Genomic DNA, 18728 nt, shown 5'->3' on the forward strand with positions numbered 1-18728 from the left:
CCCTGTCAGCTTCCTACCACCCACCCCTGTCATCTCCATCCTCCCTGTCAGCTTCCTACCACCCACCCCTGTCATCTCCATCCTCCCTGTCATCTTCCTACCACCCACCCCTGTCATCTCCATCCTCCCTGTCATCTTCCTACCACCCACCCCTGTCATCTCCATCCTCCCTGTCAGCTTCCTACCACCCACCCCTGTCAGCTTCCTACCACCCACCCCTGTCATCTCCATCCTCCCTGTCTTCTTCCTGCCACCCACCCCTGTCAGCTTCCTACCACCCTACCCTGTCATCTTCCTACCACCCACCCCTGTCACCTCCATCCTCCCTGTCAGCTTCCTACCACCCACCCCTGTCAGCTTCCTACCACCCACCCCTGTCATCTTCCTACCACCCACCCCTGTCACCTCCATCCTCCCTGTCAGCTTCCTTCCACCCACCCTTGTAAGCTTCCTACCACCCACCCCTGTCAGCTTCCTACCACCCACCCCTGTCCTCTTCCTACCACCCTCTGTAATCTTCAAACCACCCCACCCCCTTAAATTTACTGGTGCACATCACATATGATGGATGCAGGGACAATTTTTTTTGGGGGGGGGACGCACATAGCTGTTCTTGCCTAGGGCGACAAATTGCCTAGCACCGGCCCTACCTGCACTGAGGGGCAAATTTCCGCCCGCCAACCCGCTCCACTCCCCGCTGCACTGTGAGACAAATTGTTGCCAACCCGTTCTGCCCGCTCTGCGCTCCACTGTGAGGCAAATTCACGCCCACCCACCCGCCAGGCAGCCCGCTCCACCTGTTCTGCCAGCACACTCCAATCACCTGGGCGTTGCGGGCAGAACAGGGGAACAGTCAGCGGGCGGGACAGTCAGCAGGTGAGCGGGTTTGCTGGCCAATCAGCGGGCGGGGGAGCAGAGAGATGACATCATCTCTTACTGCCCGCTCTGCATCATTGCAGTTCCGCCCCCACTGTGCGGGCAGCAGAGAGATTACATTATCTCTCTGCTGCCTGCCTTTACTCTGGGACACAGCAAGTGGCAATCCGCAATGTGAGGCAGGTGATGTGGCAAGTGACAATCTGCTACGTGTAGCAGGTGACGTGGCAAGTGACAATCTGCAACGTGTGGCAGGTGACATTGTGGCAAGTGACAATGTGTGACAGGTGGCGTCGTGGCAAGTGACAATCTGCATTGTGTGGCAGGTGGCAAGTGACAATCCTCAATGTGTGAAATCGTGGCAAGTAACAATCTGCAATGTGTGGCAGGTGACAACCCGCATCCGGTGACGCGGCAAGTGACAATCCGCATCTGAAGGCAGGTGACGTTGGCAAGTGACACACTGGGGGCTCCTACTGATTCTGCAATATGGTGAGTTGAACTATTTTATATAACAATCTTCAAGCATTTTTATTATTTTTTTTTTTTACTAGTAATGGCAGTGATCTGTTTTTTTTTTTGTTTTTTTTTGCGAGACTGCGACATTGCAGTGGACAGGTCAGACACTTTTGACACATTTTTGGGACCATTCACATTTATACAGCGATCTGTGCTATTAAAATGCACTGATTAATGTGTAAATGTCACTGTCAGGGAAGGGGTTAAATGTGTTCCCTGGGAGGTGTTTCTAACTGGGGGGGTGGGACTGACTGGAGCAGGAGAGAGATCTCTGTTCCTAATCACTAGAGCCATGACAGGTCCTCTTTATACTCCTACATACATGTATAGAGCCATGACAGGTCCTTATTATACTTCTATATACACGTATAATGCCATGACAGGTCCTCTTTATACTCCTATACATGTATAGAGCCATGACAGTTCCTCTTTAGTTATAATGATATCCAATAAAGGATGTGAGGGCATTTTGGTGGGCGTGATTTTTTTTTCTGGGGGTGGGGGGCAGCATTTTATTCTTGGTACCAGGCAGCACAATGTCTTGGGCCGGCACTGGTTATCCTTATAGACATACTAAGTGGGCGGGGCCAAGATATGTAGTATCTAGTAGAGGGAGAGCACTCACATCCATTCCAATTGGTGGTTTACGTTCTTGTGTTTGAAAAAGAAGCATTGAAGAAAGTTACAAGAATACTTTTAGTGATACTGGTGGTAACAATTGCAGAAACACTTGCAGTAACGAATACGCCACTTCTACACAGCACAGATCCAGATAGTCCAGGCATTATTGGCATATATAGCAGCGGTGATACTCAGAGACTCACAGTAAAGCACTATTTCAGACAAGGCCTACTTTACCCAGGACATCATCCGCTGGAGGGGAGGCTGACTAGCTGACTGGTAGAACTTAACTAACGACTCTTCTAGGCAGATGGAGGGTTGTGGCAGCAGCTACTGTGACCAGCATATAGAGGAAGCATACAGTGATCTCCCTATTTTGTCCCTCCTCAAGCAGGAACCTCTCCCTATGCTCTTGCTCTCTCCTTAAAAGAGGGGAACCTGTCCCTATCTTCACCACTCGCCAAAAGTGAGCAAAACCCAACAGGGCCCTGCTATTTATTAGCAATGCCCACCGAAGATGGCTGCCGAAAGTCACTAGGGACTGCAGTATCTAGTCAGACAGCTGATTTCCTTAAGACACCTACAGAAGCTGTGGAGGACCAATGTCTCTCTAAGCCTTCCCTCTGTACAATGGCACAGCTCCACCTCCTGGATGGAGAACAAACTGCACTTTCCTACGAACAGCTCATTCCACAGAGCTGTGGAGCCTGGTCACAAAAATAAATTTAAAGTATGAATTCAACCCCCCCCCCCCCCCCAATACACACATATACACATTTTTGAACCTCTCTAGAAGGATATAAACATAATACTTATTTATTTATTTATTTATTAAAATTCTTAAAAGTACAAAAAAGTACAAAACGCAGTCAGTTACCCGTAGGCCTCGATGCGCCGAGAACAACAATACAGCAACAACCAAAAAAAACACACACAGGCAGCGGAACAGATCAAATTTAAAATAGTAGCAGATCAAAGAACTATAAAAACCTATGTAATTCCATAGGCTAGACTGAAAAGCTCAGTTTTTAAAAGCTTCCTGAACTTAAAAAGATCATTCTCAAGCCTTAATTTTAGAGGCAGGGAGTTCCAAAACTGTGCTCCCTGGACCGCACTCGTCCTCCCTCCGCATTTTTTCTTACGAAATTTAGGAATCACCAAAGTTTCCAAATTAGCCGACCTTAAGGTACGGTTGGGCACATACTTGGTGAATTTTTCCTGCAGGTACACTGGCCCCTTGCCATGGGTAGCCCTGTGCACCATGCATCCAGTCTTAAACAGAACCCGTTCCTTCACGGGTAGCCAATGCAGGGCTCTCAGCGATGGCGTGATGTGGTCACGACGACCAACACCCGTGAGTAGCCTCGCAGCGGCATTCTGAATAAGCTGTAATTTGTGCATGATGTTATTAGGTAAACCCAGGTACAAAGCATTACAATAATCTAATCGACTTCCAATAATGGCATTGACCATGGAGATCTTATGCGATTCTTCAATGAAGCGAAAAGTCGACCTCAGGAGTTTCAAGTGGAAGTGACAAGAACTCACCGCCTGGTTTACCTGTGGTCGTAGCGTCAATCTCTCGTCCAAGATGATTCCCAAATCCCTGACCTGGGTGACTGGCACTGGGACCGATGAAAACGAGTCCGGCCAGGTAGGGAAACCGCCCGACCATGGCTGATTGCATAAAACCATGCACTCAGTCTTGGAGCCATTGAGCATTTGTTGAAGGATCTACTAGATAATTACACACCCACTAGTCTCCACAAAACCAGACCACTGTGTGGAAACTCTTACTATTATTATTATTATTATTATTATACAGGATTTATATAGCGCCAACAGTTTGCGCAGCGCTTTACATCAGGGAAGACAGTACAGTCACAATACAATCAATACAGGAGGGATCAGAGGGCCCTGCTCGTTAGAGCTTACAATCTACTTAATATTAGTAGGACAAAATAACTTTGACAGGCAAAAAAGAAGGCAACATAGCAAAACAAATGGACAAATGATTTCTTCTAGTAGAGATGGGTTGAATGTACCAGGGTTTAATTCATCAATAGTTTGAAAAACATATCACAAATTTAGATGGCAAATCTGAGTCCCACAGAAGTCCCTGGGTGCTGAATTTCTAAATCAAGTATCCCCATTTTCTTTCCACTTTGTTTTTATTTTTTAAACCTATTCATGTATGTACTGTTAACAAATCAAGTGCACTGCATATATATCAGACTACAGTAAAGCATTAAACCAGTGGTTCCTAACTCCTGTCCTCAGGGCCCACTAACAGGCCAGATTTTAAGTATTACCTTGGGGAGCGGCAGACTAGAATACTGCAATCACTGAGCAGCAAATGATGTCACCTGTGATGTATTTCAGTTATCTTTCAAACCTGGCCTGTTAGTGGGTCCTGAGGACAGGAGTTGAGAACCACTGCATTAAACTATAGTGATGTAATAATAATGTAATTCATGAGTTTTATAGACATAGCTGGATAGTCTAAATATCGTACATTGCAAATAAATCAGAAATCAATATTTCCCTGTTGGCTGCATGACAAAAGGTATTCACAAGAACATTGTAGATGGACTCTCTGCACTACTTCACATAGATTAGGGGCTATCGTCTGTTTCCATTTGTTCCTGATTGTCAGCCTTGCTGCAAATATGATATGCAAAAGAACTGCTTGATATTGCCTTGGATATCGGTCTATAGATATACCAAGTAGTGCTAGCTGTGGAGATGGAGCAGTTAGAATCCCAGTAATAGTAGATACAGTAAATACTAATTTCTAAAAGATGGTAATAGATTTACAATGTCATAGCATATGAAGAATAGTACCAGTGTGGCCACAATTGTGCCAGCAACATGAAGGTGCTAGAGGAAACATTTGGACAATCTATACAGAATCATATACCACCTAAGTAAGATCTTCATAGAATTTTCTAAGGCTGGGTTCACACTAGTCACACGGTGCGAATTCCAGCTCTGTTCTCTGTGCGAAGAGAAAAAGCAGCTGTTCAGCGCTTCCTCTTCGTTGTAACTGCGGATCAGCTGAGCAGGGAGAGGGGGAGGAATAGTGAGGAGGTGGAGAGAATTTGTGTTAGAAACGGAACGCATCTGCGAATCAGATGCATTCCCATAGAAGAATATGTGGCTGTAATTAGCAACGCAATGCATAGAAAACACACGTTTTTTGGGCAATGCGGAGTGCGAATGCAACGCACATCTGTGAACCAGACTGATTTAGACTAATAGATTTTAAAATATTCTGTGAATTGGATGCAGTTTAAGCAGCATCCAATTCGTACAGGTGTGAACCCAGCCTAAATCGGTGATACAATGGGGTTGATTTCCTAAAACTGAAGAGTGCAAAATCTGGTACAGCTGTGCATGGTAGCCAATCAGCTTCTAAATTTAGCTTGCTAAAGGGGTTGTAAAGGTAAAATGTTTTTTCCCTGAATAGCTTCCTTTACCTTAGTGCAGTCCTCCTTCACTTACCTCATCCTTTGATTTTGCTTTTAAATGTCCTTATTTCTTATGAGAAATCCTCACTTCCTGTTCTTCTGTCTGTAACTACACACAGTAATGCAAGGCTTTCTCCCTGGTGAGGAGAAAGCCTCTTGAGGGGGGAGGGGGTGAGCAGGAGTGTCAGGACGCCCACTAACACACAGCTCCTTTCTCTACCTGCAAAGTAGAGAGCGTCCTGACTCTCCTGCTCGCCCCCTCCCCCCTCAAGAGGCTTTCTCCACACCAGGGACAAGCTGTTCAGTTAAAGTGGTTCTAAAGGCAGAAGTTTTTTTATCTTAAAGTGGTTGTAATGCCACTTTGTCATGTTCATACTACCCCCTGTGTTAGATTACGTTCTGTGCCCCAGTGTATGTGCTTTATAAAAAATATGCAGATTTGTACCTAATTTTAGAGCGCCAATCGACACTCACGTGACTACTCACCAGACTCTTCTCCCGATCTGATAACTATAGTGGGAGCGACCAAGAACCCCTGCTGATGTCAGCTGGGAGGAGGGGAGGAGAGGAGAGGAAGAGAGCGGCTTGCGGCTACGTGAGCGAGAGACGCTCTGAAATAAGTCACAAATATGAGCCTTTTTCTAAATAAAGCACATAAACTGGGACACATAACGTTATCGAACACTGGGATTGTATGAATATAACAAAGTTATGATAGCAGCAGGATGGGAGGGGTGGGGAGCAGAGTGGCACTGCCACTAGCTGACAGAGAGTGAGAGGGGGGAGAGGAGCAAGGAAAGACAGTGGGATGATGGAGGCAAGTAAATTGACCATGGTATCAGGGGCTCAGAAGCCATGATAAATGTGGTCAGTTAACAAAGGGGAGGGCCTCACCAGGCAGGATCAGCCAGGTGTTTTAGATTATACAAGGAGCCAAATTACACTGCACAAGCACTGTGCTGTTATTCATTCTTTAAGGGAACATGATATTTTTTTAATGTGTACAAACACTTTAATGCATTCTATGCATTATGATAAAAAAACTTCAGTATGCAGTAGCCCCCCTTAGCCTCCCAAATACCTGAGCCCCATCTTGATCCAGCGATGTTGCACGAGAGCCTCAGCTGGCTGGGGCTCTCCGTTCTTATTGGCTGAGACAGACGGGGTGCCATTGACTCTTGCTGCTGTCAATCAATGTCAGTGAGCCAATGAGGAGAGAGAGGGTGCTCCGTGTCTCAATGGACACACAGAGCAACGCTCGGCTCGGGTGCCCCCATAGCAAGCTGCTTGCTGTGGGGGCACTCGGCAGGAGAGAGGGGCCTGGCAAGAGACCCGAGAAGAGATGGATCGGGCTAATCTGTGCACAGAGCAGATAAGTGTAACATGTTTGTTATTTAAAAAATAAATAAATAATGATATAATTTTAAGCTTTGCACGCTCATTTGTTATTCTGGAATGTTTTGCCTAAATACTTCTCCCAATTTAAAATGGGAGGGAAGTCTAAGGAATTGTAGATGACATTGGAAATAATCATAAAACCGGGAAATGCCACCTTTCATGGTCGACGAGTGGGTTTGAATATTTCTAAATCACGTCTGCACTTTTTGGTACAAAAATAAACTTTATGGAACAGTAATTCACAGACATAATTAGACAGAAATGGGTACAGAGCGATTAAAAACTTAACAAGATAGAAATAACATCACACCCAAACAGGGGATTTGCATTGTGTATTAAAAGAAATAGTAGGATAACATATAGTGTATGGGGCAGATCCAGGTACAGCGGCCCATATTACTGCCGGGCGTAGCGTATCTAATATACACTACGCCGCCGTAACTTACTTTTTTTTAGAATCCTCAAAGAATCCGGGCCGTAAGTTACGGCCGCGTAGTGTATCTTTGGCGGGGTAAGGGCGCGCAATTCAAATCGTTGTGATGGAGGCGTGTTTTATGTAAATACGTCGTCACCCGCCGTAAATGAAGTTTTTTTTTAACTGCGCATGCGCCGTCCGTGGGGGTATCCCAGTGCGCATGCTCAAAATTAAACCGGAACAAGCCAATGCTTACGACGGTGACGTCATTCTACGCAAATCCCTATTCGCGAACGACTTACGCAAACAACATAAAAAATTCAACGGCCATACTTAACATTGAGTACGCCTCATTAGAGCAGGTATAACTATACGCCGGAAAAAGCCGAACGCAAACGACGTAAAAAAAAGCGCCGGCCGGACAGACATTCGTGGATCGCCGTATCTAGCTAATTTGCATGCTCGACGCGGAATTTGACGAAAACGCAACCTAGCGGCCGGCGGAAAAATGCACCTACGATCCGACGGCGTACTAAGACGTACGCCTGTCAGATCGAGCCCAGATGCAGTCGTATCTTGTTTTGTAGATACAAAACAAAGATACGACGCAGGCAATTTGAAATTACACGGCGTATCAATAGATACACCGGCGTAATTCTTCTGTGGATCTGTCCCTATGTCTGCATTAGTTAAGTGTCTAAGTAATACAAACAGGCGAGTCCCCAATTTCAGTCTGAATTTGCGGTTTTTGATGAAAGTGACAAAGTTGGGTTAATTTATAGACTTGGAGCTAGATTCAGGTGCCTCTTACATTGGCGTATCTATAGATACGCCGCGTAAGTTGAAAGATGTGCAGTCGTATCTATGCGCGCTATTCAGGGAACTAGATACGCCTGAATTTGTGCTTCATCCGACCGACGTAAGTCTTAGTACGCCGTCGTATCTAGGGTGCATATTTACGCTGGCCGCTAGGGGCGCTTCCGTAGAATTATGCGTATAATATATAAATGAGCTAGATACGCCGATTCACGAACGTACTTGCGCCCGCTACGCCGTTTATGCAAGGCTTACGTCCGGTGTAACGTTACCCCTGCTATATGAGGCGCAGCCAATGTTAAGGTATGGACGTCGGAACAGCCGTCAAATTTTACGTCGTTTACGTAAGTGGTACATGAATGGGGCTGTGCGTAGGTTACGTTCACGTTGAAAGCATTGCGCCAACGTTTCTTAGGGAGTATATGCAACGTGATTCTGAAAATGCGCGCACATGCGCCGTACGAACGGGGTCACGGCTAATTTAAATGAAGCACGCCCCCTACCTGCCTATTTTGAATAAGGCGGGCTTACGCCGGCCTATTTACACTACACCGGCGCAACGTACGGCGCAGGATCTTTCAGAATACTGTTCTGGGCTCCCTGTTTTACGTTGGCGTAGCGCATATGAGATGCGCTACGCCGGCCAAAAGATACGCCGAGCTACGTGAATCTAGCTCATTGTCACTCAACTGGCCTGAAAAATGATCTAGTACAGTGGAATGGCCTCTATCTAACCATGAGGGAATTGAGAGAATAAGATACTCGTAGGCTCTCAAAGGGATGGTAAGCAATGTTTAAGAAGTATTACGGTAGCTCTATGAAACAGACATCCCCACACTGCCAAGTATGCTCATTTTCAAAACAAATTAGCAAGGACTGGCAAATAGGGTATGGAGGGTTGGCTATTGCCCTGGGGGACATGTACCAATGCAAACCTTTAGAAGAAAAAAAAAATTCTGTAATTTTAATATTACTGAAAATGAAACACTACTACTACTACTTAAAGCCGAGTTCCTACTGAAAAAAAAGATATTAAAAGTCAAGCAAATACTGCAGCTCCGGACTTTTAATAATTGGACTGACACTTACCTGTCCCAGGGTCTAGTGATGCAGGGGAACAAAGCCCCGTTCTTCTTTCCCCTCCTCTTCGCGGTGCCGGCATTGTCACTGTGGGCGCACAGCTGTGGCTTCACAGCCGGGAATGCACTGTGCATGCGCGAGCCGCACTGCGCAATGTGACTGGCCGAGCAATTATCTGGGATCTGTGACGTGTCCCAGATGATTGCTGAGAGGGAGGGGGGAAGAGGTGAACTTCCTTTTCGGCGCCGCTGTGCCCAGGGAGGAAGTGGGAGCTGGAACCTTCTAAAAAGAGGGTTTCTGCCCCCCCCCCCCCAAAAAAAAATAATACATTCTAAATGTGGCATGTCAGGGGGTCAACTTCCCTTAAAGCAGAAGTTCCATTTTTGGGTGGAACTCTGCTTTAAGTTAAAAAACCCGTAAGGAAGATGGGGGTGTTCTTGATCTTGGCTTCATATTGAAAATACTGCCCTGCTGAACCTTGTACAGTGTACAGTATTTAAATGTTTCAATCAAGTCTTGCCTTACCCTTCTTTCTGTTCCTAAAGTCTCTCTTGATATGCTTTTTTTTCCCTCAGATGTTTCACCGTTTTTGGTGCCCATCTCTGGACCCATTCTATCTTATCAATATCTTTCTGTAAGTAAAGTTTCCAGAAACTGGACACACTGTTCTAAATGAGGTCTAACTAAAGATCTACATAGAGGAATCAGGACCTCACAAGGGAGGGGAGAGTACTCCTCAACCAAATATTGCCTGAGGGATGTTTATTGAAATACAAATCAGCATTACGATGTCAAACAGAAAAAATGGAGGTCGGTACCTATCACACAAGAAACAGCATAAAATCCACCCTGAGGGATTTAAATGTTGAAGCAACTCATTAAAAAATCCAAAAATGCGGTATGTGAAATTCCACAGTGGGCAAAGCTTTGGTGAACTGGAAGAAGAAGAGTCGCCACCAAATCAATAGTGTTACTGATTTCACTACCCAACAATATGGTCTGCTTGAATTAAAAGGAAACGCAAGGGCTACATAAGACATAAATGTGACTACTTCTTTGTATATCCATTAGATAGCCAGGCACCATTTAGCGTTGCTCACATAACCAGAGCTTACCAACTGACATGAGTAAGGGACTTTAACTGCTGCTATAAATCACTACATTCTATAGTGTAACCCATCCATGGACCTTCAAATTCTCTCCATTCTTCTAATTTATCTCAGTCTTCCTTCTGCCGCCACACATATAGTATGCACGTCACGGCAGAGAGATGGTGGTAAAGGGCAACTACTAGGGAGCACTATTGTGTCCTGGTTATTGCGTATCATTATGTGACTTATATCTGATATATGGCTTATAGTTTGACTCACTGCTAGTAGGAGTGTGATTGGCATGGATAATACACAATTATAGTTTAGTTAATCAATAAAAGCAGTATTAATAGTGACATGAGCCAAATGTACACATACGATAGTTGTTGCCAATACTGATTACGAAAGTATAGTTTATTAAACTGCTGCAACTGACATGTACAAACCTCCACAATACAAATACGGTAGTTACATGAGATTTTCTTACCAATCAAAATTCCATGCTTGTTTCACCTTTCTATAAAGCGTTTCTCCCTTTCTCTCAATATCCCCCTCTTAGTCCCCGTACAGACGAGGAAACATGTACGATGAAAACGGTCCGCCGTATGGGGCCTAACTCTCTGCCTCTGAGATTTTTAGAAATTAGGCTAAAACTAGACTTAAATCACTTTAATGCACAGATGAGTACAGTTTTTTACACCATTAAGCAAGTGTGCAGCCAGTCTGAAAAAATAAATAAGCACTCCTGCAATACAGAATAGCAAGGTCTGAGCTGTAACCAAAGCAGGACAGGACACAAGACAAATGAAAAATTATTTTGTTGGTGAACCGCATGCAATCTTGTACATTTAATCACCCTACAAAGATTGTGACCAGCCAGTCAAAATAATTAAGGTTATAATTAAAGCAATAACCCTGACAGTAAATGAACAACAATAATAAATGCAGAAGCTGCTTGAGCAGGCCCCCTAAACCTCGCTCTAAACTTCAGTCTATTTAGGGCAATGGTTCTCAACCTGGGGGTCGAATGATGATTTGCCAGGGGTCACCAAATCCTGGGCTGTTCCTGAAGCCCTCAGCGATCTCCCAGCCTTTTCGCGGCCACCCAGCAGGGCTGTCTTTGGAGCCTGTGGCTTTCCACTCAGCCTCTTCGCTGCCCCCATTCAGGGATGAGCCAAACACCCCCCCGTTCTGTTCGCACCAGAACCTGCGAACAGACCAAAAGTTTGTGTGAACTTTAGAACCCCGTTAAAGTCTATGGGACTCGAATGTTTGAAATCTAAAATGCTAATTTAAAGGCTAATATGCAAGTTATTGTCCTCAAAAGTGTTTGGGGACCTGGGTCCTGCTCCAGGGGACATGTATCAATGCAAAAAAAGTTTTAAAAACGGCTGTTTTTTCGGGAGCAGTGATTTTAATAATGCTTAAAGTGAAACAATGAAATTGAAATATTCCTTTAAATTTCGTACCTGGGGGTTGTGTATAGTATGCCTGTGAATTAGCGCTCCCATGCTTAGAACTGTCCCTGCACAAAATGTCATTTCTGAAGGAAAAAAGTCATTTAAAATCACTCGTGGCTATAATCAATTGTCGGCTCCCGGCAATACAGAGAAAAGTCATTTTAAGAGGAACTCCACCCCAAATAAAAAAAATGGCGTGGAGTTCTCCCCAAAAACCCACACCAGAACCTTTATCCAAGCACGCAACCTGGCAGGCCACAGGAAAAGAGGGGGGACGAGAGAGCGCCCCCCCTCCTGAATCGTACCAGGCCGCATGCCCTCAACATTGGGGAGATGCTTTGGGGGTCTGTGACCCCTCAAAGCACCATGTCCCCATGTTAATGGGAACAAGGGCCTCATCCCCACAACCCTTGCCTGGTGGTTGTGGGGGGCTTATCGGAATCTGGAAGACCCCTTTAACAAAGGGCCCCCCCAGGTGAATTTGTAAAGGGGTACATTGTACCTCTACCATTTCACAAAGAAAGTGTAACAATTGTAAAAAAAAATCAGACACCGTTGGGAAAGTCCTTTATTAAAAAATAAATAAATAAATCATTTTGTGCAGAGACTGTTATAAACACGGGAAACAAGCGCTACTTTACAGGCCTACTATAGCCACCCCCCCCCCCCCGGTATGAAATTTAAAGCAATATTTCACTTTTATTGTTTCACTTTAAAGGAACACTAAAGGTTCATGTTTTATTAGATCAATTGATTGCTGTAAGCTAGAGCATTTAAATATCACTTACCTCGTTTTTCCTTTTGACCTCCAAAATGCAGTAATCCAGGTTTGAAAATGCCATTTCCTGTCTCTCCTCTTCTTGCTTTCCACCAGCATCTGAGCCGTTTTGCATGGTGGAAAGCAGAATGTGCTCACCCCCTTCCTATGACTACTGCCCTGCGTGAAGATGCTCTCTTATCCCTCACAGGCAGGGAGGCTAAGCCTAATGGGAACTTTAGTCCCCATTAGGCCGTGATGTAGCAAGATTGAATGTGCACCGCAAACCAGGAAGTCAGTGAGAATAATGATTCAGGAGTGACAGAGGTGAACAAAACAGCTAGATTTCAACAGGTATCAAACTAGTTATAATGCAAAACATAACTTTTTACTTTATCAGCTACTGTCAGACTTTCATTTAAGAGGAAAACATTTTTGTCTTTACAACCCCTTTAAGCATTAAAAAACAAAAAAAAGGCAATTTTTTAAAAAATGTTTGCATTGATACATGTCCCCTGGGGCAGGACCCGGGTCACCAAACACTTTTTAGGACAATAACTTGCATATTAGCCTTTAAAATGTGCACTTTTGATTTCTCACGTCCAAGTCCCATAGACTTTAGCGGTGTTCGAAAGTTTGCGTGAACTTTTGGTCTGTTCGCATGTTCTGGAATGCGAACCGAACCAGGGGTTGTTCAGCTCATCCCTAGATTTGGGTGTCGTCAGCAAAGAGATGATATTGAAAGCCATGGGAGACAATCAACTGACCCAGGGAGGAGGTGTAGATTGAGAAAAGGAGAGGTCAAAGAACAGAACCTTGGGCTTGGCCCCTAAGTTCCAGTGAAGGGAACTCTTAAGCTGTCAGCACACCAAGACATTTTGGACAATTTCAAGCTCTCAGCTTTGTGGGAACAGTTTGGGGAGGGCATTTCACACCAGAATATAGTGAGTGTTTCCTGCACCGTGCTCAAAATCCATTGCCTTTGTGATTTCCTGCTGGTGCCAATGAATTGTTAATAGCACCCCAAATTCAAATCACAAATGCAGTGCGTTTGCAGGCGCCAAATTGCATGGTACCCCCTAACCCAATGACAATGTAATTTGGTGTGGTGCAGTTTTAAACAACGCATACACTACTTTTATAGCATTCTGGTGAGATTTTCAGCTGCAAAATCTCACCACATGGGAAAACATAGGAATCACACAGGAACACAGAATACATTCCTGTGCAATTTAGGTATGAACTGGCCCTAAAAGATGGATGTCTTTTTCATGTCAGAAATACCAATAGATAAAATAAGTAGCCTGGACCTTATGCAACTGGCTGGTGCCTCCGAAAAACTGAAAAACGGCAGTTATATTCTACATGGACATCCACAGATGGAATTCCTATATAGAATTTCTTTTGAAAAGAGAAATTCTTCAACATCCAACGCCTTCAAATGCTTTTTAGTGGCGAATCGCCCCCTTTCAGTGTCTATAGTACTTACTCTAAGTGTATATTCTTTCTTTAAGCCCATTTGAGACGTTGGAAAGAAAATTGTATTTAACTCATAATCATGACATTACAAGAGTTTAGAGAAAAGTACAATGATCTGAAATGATAAATGCAAGACAACCAATTTCATGTTTTATAAAAACAACTGTCTTGTAGCCCTTGGCTTTGTGTTTCTAGAAGGAATGACACAAGAAACATTTATTTCATTCTGCACAATAATTCACCACAATCAAAGAGAGCACGGCAAGGGCAATACCATCTCCCAGCTGCTGATTACATCAAAGCTTTGCAGCACAAATTCAATTTTATGATGTTAATCTTAGCCTGCCACTCAGAAATTTTCTCTCAGGGATATGATTTTTCTCAGGATTTCATTTTAAGAATGATTTTCTTCTTCTGCAATCAATAAAGATATGTTTTCATCAAAAGACTCTATCTTGGCACAATTCAATTGGCTATTTCGATCTCTTTTGGTGACATAGTATTAATTAAAATGGTTTATGTAGCATCTAAAAGGGAAAATTGGGCAGTGGAGCACACAATCACTTCACACAAGAGCAAACTCTACAAGACTTACTTTGTAGTGTAGTGTGGATGAATAGATTATTTTCTGCTCTAACAACCTATACACAGCTTACCTTACTGTACACATCCATTCTACCTCTCTATAGCGAAAGCATTTAAAGTATGAGTGTATAGAATGCCAGTAAGTCCAGTATATATATATATATATATATATATATATATATATATATATATATATATATATATATATATATATATATATATATGTAGCACCCTCTTAGGTAGGTGCTAGAAGAGAGTATAGTTGTTAGTCTTTCTGCTTACCAGGAAGATGGTCAGATAAAACTTAGAGTGCTCTCTGCCTACCAGGGACTAGGATCTATTGGTTAGGTCTGCTCATTGTGCTCAGGTGCAACTCAGCTTGTTTAACTGTCCCTTACTAATCCAATAGGGATGCATATTGGAGAGTGGGAGGGAACCTGACAAGTGAGTGCACAGGCTTTGTTACAGTCCTGCCAATTGGCAGAGGAAAAGTGCTGCATTGCATGTTGGGATACTGTATAAAAAAAATAAAATAATCCACCACGGATAGGAACCTTGTCACCTGCCCTCAGTGCTTTTTTTTAGATAGCTGGGCCCCACATACAGTGCCTTGGAAAAGTATTCACCCCCTTTGGCATTTTTCGTGTTTTGTTGCCTCACAACCTGGAATTAACATGGATTGTTTGAGGATTTGAATCATTTAATTTACAGAACATGCCCACAACTTTGAAGATTGTTTTTGTGAAGCAAACAACAAATAGGACAAAATAACAGAAAAAGTCAATGTGCATAACTATTCACCCTCCTAAAGTCAATACTTTGTCAAACCACCTTTTGCGGCTATCACAGCTCCAAGTCGCTTTGGATAAGTCTCTATGAGCTTGCCACATCTTACCACTGACTTGAAGTCTGAAGCTACAAAACGCTGGAGGGGAAAGAAATCTTTTAGGTAATCTTTTCCAGTAATTATCCGCCTCTGTATGCTCCGTTTGCTCAAACAGGGATCGCTCCGTTGATCCCCGCTGAGCTGGCGGATGACAGGGTGGTCCCCGCACACTGTGCAGGGACCGCCCTGTCTTTTCTCTGCTCTCCCCTATGGGGGATCGGATGAACACGGACCGTATGTCCATGTTCATCCGATCCGCAGACGGAAGGAAAAATAGGGTTTTCTTCCGTCTGCAAAATCGGATCTTTGCGGAGGCGGATGAGATCGGGTGTCAGCGGATGTTCATCTGCTGACATCCGCGATCTCATAGGGACCAATGTATGTCCCTTTTTCATCCGCAAACAAATGGATGAAAAAGCGGACATATACGGTCCGCACGTGTGAAAGGGGCCTAATTCTCTATGGAGATGGTTCACTTCTCCACTCCAAAACACCTAAAGCCAAACAAGTTCTGGGACTTTTTTTAGGCAGATTTGGGCGTTTTTCTGCTTTTTACATTGGCAAACTTTTGACCTGTACAAAATTGCGGCAAAAAACACGGCAAAAAATGCCGCAAAAATCCCATACGCAAAACAGGACGCAAGAGGAAATCCCTTTTTGTGACCATAACTTGTGTCCCTATTTGAGGATTTCCCTCTATTCCTGTTCTGGTGACAACCCACATTTGGGATTTTTTTTCTCACTTTCAGGCCTGGTACACACGATAGGATTGATCCGCGGATACGGTCCGCCGTATCCGCGGATAAATCCTCTGAGGATTTTGATCCGATGGAGTGTACACACCATCGGATCAAAATCCGCGCCGAATTCCCATCGCGGTGACGTGTCGCGCCGTCGCCGCGATGATGACGCAGCGACGTGCGCGACGCTGTCATATAAGGATATCCACGCATGCGTCGAATCATTACGACGCATGCGAGGGATGGGTTCGGACGGATCGATCCGGTGAGTCTGTACAGACCACCGGATCGATACGCTGGAGCCGATTCCAGCAGATAGATTTGTTAGCATGTCTACAAATTTTTATCTGCTGGAAATCGGAAATATCCGCGGATAAATATCCGCTGGAACGTACACACCAGGTGATCTATCCGCTGAAACCGATCCGCTGAGATTTTTCAGCGGATGGATCCTCTCGTGTGTATGGGGCCTCACTCTGATAACAGTCATTAGAACAAATAGAGAGGGTGAATCTCAATAAAAACCTGGCAGGGGTTCTCTTTCCACTCTATCCAAAACTATACAAAAAGTTTTACCTTTAGTTATACTTTAAGTAAAACAATCAAAATGGACTACATGAAAAAATGTCATCTAGGTGACCCAAAAGTTTTTGAAGCCTTCTCAGCTTTACAAGTTCCAAAGTACAGGATGCCAAGATCTTTTATAATCCTTTAATTCATTCAGCCTTTCTGAAACTTTTATGTCCCAGGACAAGGAGCCCTTGCTAAAAATGACTATACTGTAAATACAGCTCAAGGCATATCAGTTTGATCAATACGTGATCATTAAGTTGCACAAAGTTTTACATTAAAAGAGCAAATTGTCATAACTAGAGTATTTGACACCCAGGGAAATCATTTTTTTAACCACTTAAGCCCCGGAACATATTGCTGGTCAAAGACCAGAGCACTTTTTGCGATTCGGCACTGCGTCGCTTTAACTGACAATTGCGCAGTTGTGCGACGTGGCTCCCAAACAAAATTGGCGTCCTTTTTTTCCTACAAATAGAGCTTTCTTTTGGTGGTATTTGATCGCCTCTGCGGTTTTCAGTTTTTGCGCTATAAACAAAAATAGAGCGACAATTTTGAAAAAAAATAATATTTTTTACTTTTTACCATAATAAATATCCCCTAAAAATATATAAAACAAAAACAATTTTTTTCCTCAGTTAAGGCCGATACGTATTATTTTACATATTTTTCGTAAAAAAAAATTGCACTAAGTGTTTATTGATTGGTTTGCGCAAAGTTATATAGTTTACAAAGTAGGGGGTAGTTTTATGGCATTTTTATGAATATTTTTTTTTTACTAGTAATGGCGGCGATCAGTGGCCGCTTCGAGAGCCGACGTTATACTACATGCTCTCGCGCAGGAGAAAAAAACGTGCATGCTCAGAAGTAAGTTATGAGACGGGAGCGCTCGTTCTGGTAAAACTAGCGTTCGTAATGGAGTAAGCACATTCATCACGCTGTAACAGACTGAAAAGCGCAAATCATCTTTTACTAACACTAAATCAGCAAAAGCAGCCCCAAGGGTGGCGTCATCTGAATGTAATTTTCCCTTTATAGTGCCGTCGTATGTGTTGTACGTCACCGCACTTTTTTTTCACGATCGGGTGTAGGCAAGGCCGTTTTAACGATCGGGTTAAAAAAAACTTAGTTTTTTCTAGACCATTAAAAATATTATTTTTTACAACCTGAACAACGGTCATGTGTACGCGGCATAACTTATTATTATTTTTTTGTAATAGTTTTGAAATACAATTATATGAATGATGTAAAATTAAATGAATGATAACAAAAAAAGAAACACAGACAGTAAAATTGTGGTGTCAACATAACATAACCATTTACTTTAGTAGTAAGTAGAATATTGTCACCCCCTTCAATGGTGGTCAATGTAGTTGGGTTCAAGGAACCTGAGCATCCTCAAGAGGAACCCTGGGAGTGCCACAGCTACTATTTTTTTAGGCCAAACTACTTACATATTTTTAGTAACAGCTCAAATATGACTAAAAAAATACATCTGTAGGCATTTCAACTGCAGTTACATTTAAAAAAGCAAATTATGAGTGATGAGAACAGTGGGATCTACAACGCCTGTGATGCAATCCAAGCCCAGACCAAGCTAATGGTATAGAATACAGAAGGAAAAGCCAAGCAATGTCAGCATACAATAGTCTAGATGGCTTACCTCATGAGATAAATCCCGGCTCTGCTCTCATATTGTCTGTGCCATTCTGAACGTCCTAAAAGACAAAAACTCGCTGTTCAGGTTTGTATTGTTTTGGGTTGCACTAGAGGAGAGCAGCATGTTGAAACACTAAACACCATCGCATCAGACACACAACACACAGGCAGAGGAACCTCAAATATTAACTCTTCGTCATAGAAACACAAAGCTGTGATCTCTGTTCAGAAATTATCATCCAAAAGAGTAAAAAAAAAAAAAAAGAAGGAAAGACAGATTTGTTTCTAAGTATTCAGAAAGAAAAC

General features: G+C 43.4%; 1 protein-coding gene across 1 annotated transcript in view; it reads right to left on the reverse strand.

Moving 5' to 3' along the window:
- The window catches only part of WDR72 (WD repeat domain 72), a 364461-nt gene extending 345939 nt beyond the window's left edge, over positions 1 to 18522 (reverse strand). Inside the window, exon 1 of the mRNA XM_040342714.1 lies at positions 18427 to 18522. The gene's annotated coding sequence lies outside the window, so the exon portion shown is untranslated. The remainder of the gene's footprint in view (positions 1 to 18426) is intronic.
- Between the last annotated feature and the right edge of the window lie 206 nt (positions 18523 to 18728).

Source organism: Rana temporaria, chromosome 3 (genome assembly GCF_905171775.1).
Source record: "Rana temporaria chromosome 3, aRanTem1.1, whole genome shotgun sequence".
Taxonomy (NCBI): Eukaryota; Metazoa; Chordata; class Amphibia; order Anura; family Ranidae; genus Rana; species Rana temporaria.